This window comes from Meles meles, chromosome 7 (genome assembly GCF_922984935.1).
Source record: "Meles meles chromosome 7, mMelMel3.1 paternal haplotype, whole genome shotgun sequence".
Classification (NCBI taxonomy): Eukaryota; Metazoa; Chordata; class Mammalia; order Carnivora; family Mustelidae; genus Meles; species Meles meles.
In genome coordinates, this window is record NC_060072.1 from 129,866,923 (window position 1) to 129,879,192 (window position 12,270).

Consider the following 12,270-nt stretch of genomic DNA (forward strand, 5'->3'; position numbering starts at 1 on the left):
ATAGAATGTTAATACGGTACAAGGAAATCTCAGCTTACATTAAGTATTTACTATATGAGTCATTTGCACCTGGCACTTCGTAGGTACTTGGTAAATATTTATTCAATAATAATAACAGCTTATACTTAAATATTTCTTTTACTTTGGTGCCAGCCACACTGTAAATGAATCCTCAAAATCACCTAAGCAGGTATGTGCTATTATATCTGAATGACAGATGAGGATCTGGATATGGTGAGGGTAAGTGACTTGACTTGTCCATAGCCCCTCAGCCAGAAAGAAGTTGAGCTGGGATTCAAACCCAGGCAGTCTGGCTCCCAAGTTTTATACTTACTCCCATTATGGGAACCTGCCATCCCAGTGCAGATAAAGAAAGGGCTGGTTCATGACATCACATGCCAAGGGTACTTGCTGAAATAATTCTACTTGTGGAAATTTTAGGTAAACTTAATGACCACAATTCCAATCAAAATTGCTGGCTGCTATGTACATCGTTTGTCATATACAGGATTATTGTTTACTATGATTTTGTAATTCAAGCTATATCCTGTTATTTCATCTTTGGCCATGAAAATTCATTCCTTTGGTAAGAACTTGATGTAAAGGAAAGGTAGCTTCTATAAATAAGGAGAAGCTACCTTATATTTTGAAATTGCTTCCACTGTCTCCCCCAAACTGCCTCCACATTTGATGGTCACTTCATGCAGCAGTAAGTTTTGATGTTCTCTGTGCCTACACAGCATATCTTCGAATGCAACTCTCGGGGTATAGAATAAGCTGAGACCCAAGCCAGACTGTAGAGGAGACTTGCTTCTGTACCGTTGATTTAGTTGAAATGCACTTTGTCATTTTTGTGATTCACTGTTGTCATCCCAAGAAGAAGATTCATCCAAGGCAGATTAATTTATAGATTTTTAGAGATCTAGGTTTATTTTATCTTGCATCCTCAGGGCTTGGCTTTGACCTTTATAATATAACCCTGTTTCAAAGGGGACTAACCTACCAACTCATTTTCCTAATCAGTTTATGCAGGCTGTTGGGACTCCTAGATGTGGGGAATTGATTTGATACAGGATTCAACAATGGCTACAGTTTTGACAAGCACACATTTTGCTAGGAGTCCAGTGTGCTTGTGATTGAAAATTGCATATGTATCCATATAAAAGCCTATTGTTACGCTGAATCTTAAGTCCCACTGAATACTTCCAAGCCTGAGTATATATCAGAAATGTGTAATATTCTTGATGTTTGTTGTAGGAAGCATTAAATACCATTTAAAGGGTAAAAAAAATTTACCATATGCTGTTATTTCATCAGTTGAAATATTTGATGGCTTATAATAAAGTGATCTGAGGGCTACTTAATTTTTTATGCAGCAAATGCCTATGCCTACATTTTTTATAATGTTCATCCCCAAAGTCCTAAATGCCTCTAGAAAACCATCTAATATAAATAAATTGAGGGAAGTGCTGCTTTACTCAAGAATGCCATAAACTCCATCTGATAACTCTCTTAAGTCTAACTTTAAATCAGGTGGAAGTTCTGTACAAAATGATCTATGACTTACATAATAATGGCTTCCCTTGCAAAGAAGCAATCCTTTTGAAATTAAGAGCAATGTTTTAGAAGTGTATAGAATAAATAGTTGAAAATTATGTTAGAGACAAAACCCACAGTAAGTGAAATTTTTTACTTGGTAAAACAGTACTTCAGTATCTTTTTATTTTCTCATCAGCATGTCAGAAGAGCAGATGGCAGCTTAGGTCTGATCAACTAGTCACACAGTCCTTTCCTTTCTTGAAGCCTCATATATGAATTTTAAAGAAGAAACCTGAATATTTATGAATAGGATTTAATAAATGACTTGAATGGTCAGGGGTCAGCCCTGCTAACAGGTCAACTCCTTTGAATCTACATCAGTGCCCAGGGGTCAGACCTGGTGGGATTCCATTCCTGAAAGTGGAATAAGCTCAAAGAAGTCCCCCAGGCCTCTGGATCCCACAGGAAGTCAAAGCTCAATCTTTAGGAGAAACTAGCTTGGACCCAGCATCACAGCATGGAGCTAGGACTTAAGAAATCTTCTGGGAGAGGAGAAAGGTACATTTTAATGAAAAATGTAATTTCTGGGGTGTCCCTAAAGTCTCCAAGATCCTAAGAATCCCTGAGAAACTAAAGGACTCCTACTTTCCATTTTATAGTACGATCCTAAGAAGTTAATTTTATTCCCCAGACTTTTCCATAACATAATATGAAATTCTCCTATGTGCCATAGTCCTGTGAATCGAAGACTCATTTGAAGTAACTGGTTTCCAGTTTCTACAATTCACATATTCCTTAGAGAGCAAAGTGAGGGAGGATGGTTTAGGGCATTCATTTGTCCATATCTCTTTGCAGAGCCTCTTAATTGGACTACTTTTCTTAACAACTGGGGGCAGTTAAGACCCTGGGGAATTGTGTTGTCTTCAAAAGGACAGTGATATTTCTCCTTCTATCAATAAGTACAAGACTTGTCTTGTTCAGAGATCCTCTATAATCCAAAATGAAATGAGTCTACTGTTTCTTTTTGTCACATCTCTTTCACAGATCTCTTTAATAGTATTATCAAGAGAAAATTTGGAAAGTACTTTAGGAAATAGAAAAAATAAATATATCCTTCTTACTGTATTAAAATTTTTTAACGTATTTATTTATTTATTTATTTATTTGACAGAGATCACAAGTAGTCAGAGAGGCAGGCAGAGAGAGAGAGAGAGGAGGAAGCAGGCTCCCTGCTTCTCTGCTGAGCAGAGAGCCCCATGTGGGGCTGGATCCTAGGACCCTGGGATCATGACCTGAGGTGAAGGCAGAGACTTTAATCCGCTGAACCACCCAGGTACCCCCAACAAGTTTATTTTTTAAACTATTCCATAGTGGTATTTTTTAGGATTTCATCTAGCTCATTCCTATCACTTTTATGGGTGAAAAAACTGATTCCCTGAAAAATTAAATGATTTGGCCAAGGTTACACATCTAGTTAGTAGTAGAGTTAAGAATTGATATTGGGTCTCTAATAGATATCCCTAATCTGAAAACATATTTTCTATGTCTCTAATTAGAATACATATGGTTATATGTAATTTTCATAGGTAGTAATATATATGTAATATAATTTATCATTAAATAATATATAAAATAAAAATGTGATTTTCAAATATAAGGATGAGCTGAGAGCTTTGGTTTTGTAAAATTGAAGATTCTGCTATCATTTACCATATATTTCTTCTTCTGTAATCAGGGAAACTGAAGAAATACCTGTCTCTCCATAACCTTTCTTTCCTTGAGGCATTCACTCAGAAAGTACAGAGAGTAGGGTAAATAGTTCAAAACTTGACATCAAGGAGTTTAGATATTAAAAATTATCAACTTTTGTTATGGTTATGCATTTATCCCTTATTTTCTTACCACTTAAGAATTTTACTGCAATAGCTCATCTGGAGACATTAAAACAGGTCTAAACTTACACATACATCTTGCAAGCACAACCATCAGAAAATTAACAGCAACAACAAAAATTAGCTTTAATTAACAATTTCAATCAAAACCAACTTTAGTCTAGCAAACACAAATGGGAGAAAATTAACAGCTATAACAATTATATTTAACAACAATGAGAAAAGCTGACTTTAACTTAAGGATCAGTACCTAGGGCTTACAAATCTATGTCTCTTCGCTCTTTGGCTCTATGTTCCCGAGGGGTGTCTGGGACAGAATAGGACGAGGAAGTCTCCTTATCAGTGTAGGCTGGGAACTCTTCCAAGTCCGATCACTGCAATTATCAAACCTTTTTTTCCTTGCCCTCAAGAATTACACCCTCCTTTTTTCAGCACTTGTCTGTGCTACAAAACAGAAAGAAACGGAAAGAAAACTCAAAAGGTGCCCCATTAACCCCATGCAGAATTCACTCAGGTGTCACAAGGAGGAAGAGAACTTGGGATTTTTCTTTTACTGTCTCCTTCTCTTGCTCTCTTTCCCTTAGCAACTTTGCTTTTCATTCTCATCCCTGAGAGCCGCCCCCAGTCTCCTTGTGAAACCTCACAGGCCAATTGTTTCTCTGAAGTTTACACTTCAAGTTATTTCTCCTATTTGTGTGTGTGTGTTACACTTGAAGATTTGCACACTTCACTGATACATTAAATACTTAAGGGATAAGAATAAGTTAGCATAATGTCCAATTTCCTTTCCAACCAGGTAGTTTATATAGAACAAACAACCTGTTTGCCCTCCATCTGCTGCTAGAGCTGGCGACGTTCTGGTAGTTAAACATACTGGCCTTTAAAGTACCAACTGCTGCCTAATTAAAATATCGTTTCTACAGAATTAATGCAGGATTTTTTGATTGCACATATTATATGAGAATAAATGCCCATGAACCATATCAAGTGGTCACAAAAAAACTTTGTGAGGACAGGTCACCACAATCAAAGTATAAAAAGGTATAAGACCTTGCTAGTAGTTGTAGATAGAGAAATATATTTGGTATGAAGATATCACTAAACTCTTATTATTGGGGAAAAAGTTGATTTTTTAAAAAATCTGCAAAAATTAAACTTAAAAGATAGTTGTCAAATGTGAAGTTAGTAGGATACTAAATTAGTGCTATGTCAGAACACAATGTTTATTAGATTTCTTTAAACCCTACATTCGTGATATAAAATATTTTAATAAAATTACAGTATTTTTATTGTAATCTGTGGCTTACCTATTCTGATTTTAATTTTACATCTTTATATTTATTGAGTCAAGGGGAACCTGGGTGATTCAGTTGGTTAAGCATCTGCCTTTGACTCAGTCATGATCCTAAGGTCTTGGGATGGAGCCTCACCAGCAGGGTGTCTGCTTCCCGGTCTCCCTCTTCTCCTCCCACCACCCCACTGGTGCTTTCTCTCTCTCAAATAAATATATAAAATTAAATATTTCTTATACACTTATTGAGCCAAGAACTTCTGATTTTTGGCCTTTTGTCATGATCTCTTGGATGGTTAGAGTATGATTTTATTCAAAATCTTCTAGCTACATCTAGATACATCTTGGAAAAAATAAAAGAGATATAAAAATATCTGTAGGACGTTTATCACACACTTCCTAGAGATTTCAGTTTAGCCGCAGTAAAATTGTTTTTCTACGTCCTTCTGAACTTAGATGATTGTTTCCAAAGGCACACAGCAAATGAATTGACTTAAATATCTTTAACATTTCAGAAGGACTTGAAAAGAACATGGCGAGACTGAAGTACAAATAGATATAAATGATGGAGAAAACAGGGAGAACAAAACATCAAATTTTGCACTATAAGTTGTATCGTGCAGAGTGGTACTCTGGAATGACAATATATGAACTACATATTTTTCAATAATCATTTAGTTGAGATTTGGTTCTGACCTTTCTGATGACTACAGCAGAAAGGAAAACAAGAAGTTACATGATTCACAGTGTCCATTAGGAAAAGACATGACATTTCTTTAAAAGGAACAAAAATCCTCCTTAGATTAAGTAAGGAAAGAAGGAGGAGGAGGAGGCAGAGAAGAAATGGCGTGTCATTGTCTTCAGGTGGGGCTTAGAGGACAAAATCCTCTGAAACATCTGTAAAATTTAGGAAATAATGAGTGCTTTAAAGAGCTTTCTGTGTTGGGATTTGTCATTGTAAGCCAAGGATATATGCCATTAAGAAAAAGATTTTTAAAAATTAAGGAAATAAGAATCCTAGATTTGAGATAGCATCTTTGAAATTATAGACCAACTCTCAAATCTCCATTACAGCTGGTATCATGTAGAATAGTAGCATCCTGCTGTCAGGAACATCAGTTTGTCTGTTTCTCCCCCTCTTCAGCTTCCCTGAGATATAATTGACATAGAACATGTCAATGGTATCAACGTTGGTTTGATAGACTTGCATATTGTAAGATGATCACCACGATAGCATTTACTAACATCTTAAATCACATGCTTGCCATTTCTTCTGTGTGGTGAGAACATTTAAGATCTACTTTCTTAGCAACTTCCAAGTATATAATACAGTATTATTAACTATAGTCATTATGCTGTGCATTAGGTCCATAGAACTTACTCATCCTATAGCTAGAAACTTATACCTTTTGACCAGAATCTCCCCATTTCACCTACCCTCAGCTCCTGGTAACCACCATTCTACTCTCTGTATCCATGAGTTTGACTTTTTTTTTAGATTCCATATGTAAGTGATATATAGTATTTGTCTTTCTCTGATTTATTTCACTTACTGTATTACCCTCAAGCTCCAGCTGTATTATCACAAATGGCAGCTTTCCATTTTGCTCATGGCTGAATACTATTCCACAGTGTATGTACATGCATACCATTTTTATCCATTCATCTATTGACAGATACTTAGGTTCTTGGCTATTCTGAGTGATGCCTTAATAAATGTGGGAGTGCAGACATCTCATCAAAACTCTGCTTTCATTTTCTCTGACTGTTTCACCCAGAAGTGGAATTGCTGGATCATACAGTAGTTCTGTTTTTAAATTTTTGAGGAACCTCCATACTGTATTTCAGAGTGGCTGTACCAATTTACATTCTCACCAAAAGTATTACATAGCAGTTCCCTTTCCTCCACATCCTCCCAACACTTGTTATCACTTGTGTGATAATAGCCATTCTAACAGGTATGGAACAAAGTAGAGCAAAGGAAGGAACCAAAGTGTGTGTGTGTGTGTGTTAAATGAAGATTTTACTATTACTCAAGTATGGTAGGACAACAGATACAGACAATATGTGCTTATTATAGTGTACATGTGTGTATTGCTGCTTTTTAAAATAGTATGGTTAGAGAAGATTTCACACGTAGAGTGATATTTAGCTCAGGACTCTAAGGAGACTATAGAATGGGCCACAATAGATGTCTGGGTTCCAGGCAGAAGGAACAACAAATACAAATATCTTGAGCCAGAGGCATGCCTGGTGTTTTAAGGGAACAATGCAGAGACCTGTGTGGCTATAGCACAATAAGTGAGTGGAAAAGTCAGAGATGAGTTCAGAAATCTGGGGCAAACAGGGGAAAGCACATTGGCCTGATAGCCACTGTAAGGATTTTGGCTTGTGGTCTGGGTAGGATGGGAGTGTTTTGAGCAAAGGAGAGACATGATCTAATTTACATTTTAGCAGGATCATTCTGGCTGCTGTATTGAGAATAAACTACAATGGGGGAAAGTTGGCGGCAGGGAGGTTAGTTAAGAGGTGATTGCAGCAATCCAGAGATGAGTTATGGTGACTTGGGCCCAGTTGGTGTCAGAGAAGACTGTTGAAAGTTGATCAGATTCTGGGTCTGTCTTAAAGGTAGAGCCAATGTGATTTTCAGAAGATAAGATCAAACGTGAGAATTCAGAGCCAGGGAGAATAGGCTACTATTAGCCTATTAGGTACTCTTTAGCTACTATTAACTATTAGCTAGAGAATTAGCTACTAATGGCCGGTAGCCTATTAGCCTATTACTATTAGTCACCTTTGTACAAATAAGAGATAGATACTCCCTCATGAACATTACAACCCTGGACATCATAGTTTGATGGAAAGTACATGAGCTGGATTTCAATCCAAGCTCACTTGAGTTTCTTGGCACAGTATAATTGACAATGAACAGACTTCACAGTTATATATAGTAGCCTATCACCTATTAGAGTATTCTTTTTCCTTCCTTCCTTCCTTCCTTCCTTTCTCCCACCTTCCTTCCCTCACTTCCTTCCCCTCTCTCTCCCTTTCTTTCTCTTTCTCTCTTTTTCTCTCTCATTCTCTCTCTCTCTTTCAGCAAAGAAGCATGCATCCAACTCAATAATTGAAGTCCATTAACTTCAGAGAGATGACAACATAGCCATTTTAGGAAAGGTTTCCTGTAGCATGTTAACTTCCCCCCACACCATGGAAATGTATTTATTAAATTTTCCTTTGATCTTCAGGAACTAGAATTTTATTTTCATGAGAATTGGGAGCCTGAACGTCTCATCCTAAATGGTAGTGATAAGTCTGTATTATCATTTCCTTTAAAGATACAGCTGTTTCTACTTCCAATGAGTACTTTAAAAAAAAGGGTGAAACTTTATCCATCTGTTTCTTACTTTTTCAGAAGCTGTCATTGACCATTCCATTGTTTTCTCTGAGATATTTCCATCCTTTCTTACGAAGTCCTCACTATCTCCCATCTGCACACTACGCTGAGAAGCAACAGGATAATATAGGAACATGAAGAAAGATGGTGTTCTGGTAATAAAATTATGAAAAGGCAGCCTGAAAATGGATGAGGTCAGGAATCTGAAAAACAAAACAAAGTAACCTTAAACTAAGCAATGACATACAAATAGGATTAGGGAGGCATGGAATGTTAATATAACCTCTAAAATATAGATAGCACGTGGAACCATATTAACTTTCTAAAAGGTGTGGCTTGGGCAGAGACACTGAAATTTTTAGTGGAAAATGAGTAATTAAAAAAAAAACAGAAAAGAAAATGGGTGATCAGTTTGCCCCAGTGCTCTTCAATTTTTTTAATATCCCTTGAATAGAAAATTGGAGACCTTTTCATTTCCTCTGTCATTTTAAAGTTGACATCTGAAATATTTTATCATAAGTTTCAATTACTGGTGTTGCAAAAGAAGCAATTTTTGGCTTATGAAAGAATGATATCACATTAAAATGAATCCAGTATAAACAAAAATACTAACAATCTATAATCCACCATTATTTATTTTTAAAACATAAGATTTTATAAGTCAGATTTTTTACATGTTTTTTTAATCCTTAAAATCATATTTCTATTCCACAAAATTTATCCTAACATAATGTATTTTATGCCTGAAAATGTTTCACTGATGTATTTATCATAATTTCTGCAATAAAAGTACCTACATAAATTGAAATAACATTTAAAAAATTTTTCTGTGGCCACAGTTCTCAATATGTTGAATTATTTCTCTGGATTGAATTATAAGTTAGGATTATCTAATTGATCAAAATTTCATAAATATATTCTACATATGATACACAGTTTTTAAACATAAAACCAAAAACTTGAAAATGGATCCCTAAAAGAGATCTTAGGAACCCTGGCTATAGAAGCTCTTTGACACACGTATTTGGAAATGTTCCTTGCTTGGTGCTTTAGGAGGTTTCAACAATACTAAGAAATGCACCATTTCACGGAGCTCCTGATGACTGAAGGGTATTTCCAAGGAGATCAATTGTAAGACATAATAAATATAGAAGTTTAGTTTCAAGAGGGCAAGCATTTGTGTTCCCTGAGGGGTACACATAACCCAACTTAAAGAATACCGATACGGGGTGACTAATTACCTAGCAATGCATCTTATATATATTATCCATTTCCTCCCCACAGTGATCCTTAAGACTACATGAGGATGTTGACCATAGGGCTTTCCACGCTTCCAGGGAGTGGAAAAGGGGGTGTTTTAAAGAGAGGACACTGAAAGCACTTCCTCCACAGTGGGGAAGATAGCCCTGTCTTTCTTTGCTGCATGTTGTTATATTAAGATCATTTATTTTTTCATAGTTTGATCACTAAGCAGCTTTTCAATTATAATTTTGTCACCATATGAAGTTCCCTTCGAAGAAGGAATCCACCCGGTTGCCTGGGTGACTCAGTCAGTTCTGTGTCCGACTCTTAATTTCAGCTCAGGTCACCATCTCCGGGTCACAAGATTGAGCCCTGCATCCATCTCCACAATGAGTGTGGAGATGGTCTAAGATTCTCTCTCTCCTTCTGGAAAAGAAAATCAAAAACAAAACAAAAAACCAAGAAAAGGGAAAAACCAAAAAACAAAGAAAGAATCCACCGGCAAAGTAATCTTCTTGACTGTTTCCAGTGGTGTGTGTAAATGAAAATACTGGCATTCTGATTGGGATATCAGCCTCTCATAAATTTGCATAGTGTAAGTTACTGCTCTGTAACCCAGTTTCTGTAGATAAGAACAGAAGCTCTGGCCCTATGAATAGGGTGACCAGTCTCAACAAAGTTGAAAATCCCTGAATCAAAATCTCCAGGGTATTGGTCACTCTTGTATGGCAGTTTTTACACACACACACACACACTCATATGGATGAAAGCATGAAGCTAAGTCCTTTTCTTCCTTTAGATTCATTTTTACCTAGTCCAACCTAGTCTTTACTTTTGATACATAGAAAAATTAGAGTTTATTCCAGATTCCTACCACCTCAGATTATAATATCTAAATACAAGTTATCAAGAGGAAGTACACTAATAAAGCTTATAGAAGCCAGCATGTATTTTTTCCAAAATTGGAAATCAAACTTGACAACAGCTTGGCAAGTGATTAGAGGAATGACCAGATGGCCACAGCAGAGTAGAATATGACCAACAAATCTATTGGCTCTGATTTACTCTCTCTTAATTATTTGATTATTAATTCATAATTTTATTCACATATGTATCAGTTATTCTTTCATTACTAAATTCTTCTGGGGTCAAGCAATATTCAACGTACGAAATTCATCAAGAAGAAGCCCTACTTTGGGAAACGTGATCTCTAATGATAAGAGAGAATAGACAGCTTCTAAGTCATTACAAAAAGGATGGTAGTGATGATGATAACAGGTCCTGTAATGTTTACTGTAAGCCAGGCCCTGTGCATGAGCCTTTAAAACTCAAATTCCTTAAGTGCTATAAAATTTCTATGGTTAGTGTATGTGGAGAAGTCGGCAGGATGTCCTATTATGGTACCATTAGTAGTTAGGACCTGGAAATCCTAATCGCACTCTTTTTAGGAAATATTTAGGGAAGAAAGTAAAATAAGTGTGTGTGTTGATTTTAATCAGCCACATACTCTCACAGGACCTGAGTGGTAGAGAGTGATGTCCCAATATTTGTAGTCCCGATTGAGAATGGCAGGAGAAGCCCTGGGAAGAGGGCACAAAAGAATTAGTTAACTCTCCATTTATGTGTATATTTGCCTGCAGGTTTGATGTATTTGAACTTGTCAACTTCTTTCATCTTTGGTAATTAATTAAACATTGTCTAGGATGTGATGATAATGATGATGGTGATGATGATGTTGATAATAATGATAAATAAACAATGACATTTATGTGACCCGTGGTATGTGTGCCGGTATTTACTAAGTGCTTTAAATGGATTACTTCATTTAATCTTTACAACAATGCAACGAAGTAGATAACACTATTAAATGCCCAGATGAGGCAAATGATGTGTCTGGAACCACCTGCACTCTAGGCCTTGGTTCTACTCTCCCGGAAGTGGGCTGAAGGGGCAGCCCAGCTTTAATCTCCATCAACCCAGAACTGTGATATCTGAGAATGTGTACAGATGATCCGGTGTGCTTACTTGAAGACAAAATCAAAGATAGGAAAGGAATCAGTGAGCTATTTGATCCCTTTGACATAGTAAAATTTGAAATTGTGTCTGTTTGAATGGAATAAATATTGAAAGCTTACCATTCTACATATATTTTACCTAGACACATCTTAAGATATACATTCTCAATACCATTCTTACTTAACTTTAAATACACGATGCCTCCTTTAATTCTAAACATTTTATAGTTTGCTCCAGAATAATTTTAAATAGGACCTTTTAGCTGTCTCATTCAAATTCTCTAAGGTTATTGTTTTGTCCTGCAAAATTTCCCTTCTATCTTACCCCATAGTTGAGTCCATTTGCTTGTGACAGTAAAAATGATAATGTCAGTCTCAGTAGAGCCTTTGTTAAACATCCTAAGCACTGAGAGTGGTTAGATTTATGGATTCACAGAGAGTTAGAGCCTGGGGGATCTCTGAGGTCCTCTTGTTTCACCTTTGTCATTAGCAAACGGAAGATGCGGGGAAGGGAATTGATGTCCCCACTGAAGCCAGGGCAGTTGGTGGAGAAGTCAGGTAGAACCCAGTACTTTTTTTTTAAATTTTTTTTTAATATTTTATTTATTTGACAGAGAGAAATCACAACTAGGCAGAGAGGTAGGCAGAGAGAGAGGAGGAAGCAGGCTCCCTGCGGAGCAGAGAGCCTGATGTGGGGCTCGATCCCAGGACCCCGGGATCATGACCTGAGCTGAAGACAGAGGCTTTAACCCACTGAGCCACCCAGGCGCCCCAGAACCCAGTACTTTTGTCTCCACTTGAGAGCTTTTCCTATCATGCTAAGAAACATCTGATCTTTTCTATTTTTAGTTCATTAAGGAACAAAAGTATTTTATCAATGAGATGTATTACACTGTA

At 36.6% G+C, this 12,270-nt stretch overlaps 1 protein-coding gene across 2 annotated transcripts in view; it reads left to right on the forward strand.

Annotated features, from left to right (window-relative positions):
- The window catches only part of PLXDC2 (plexin domain containing 2), a 470,012-nt gene that overhangs the window by 70,566 nt on the left and 387,176 nt on the right, over positions 1-12,270 (forward strand). The window lies entirely within an intron of this gene.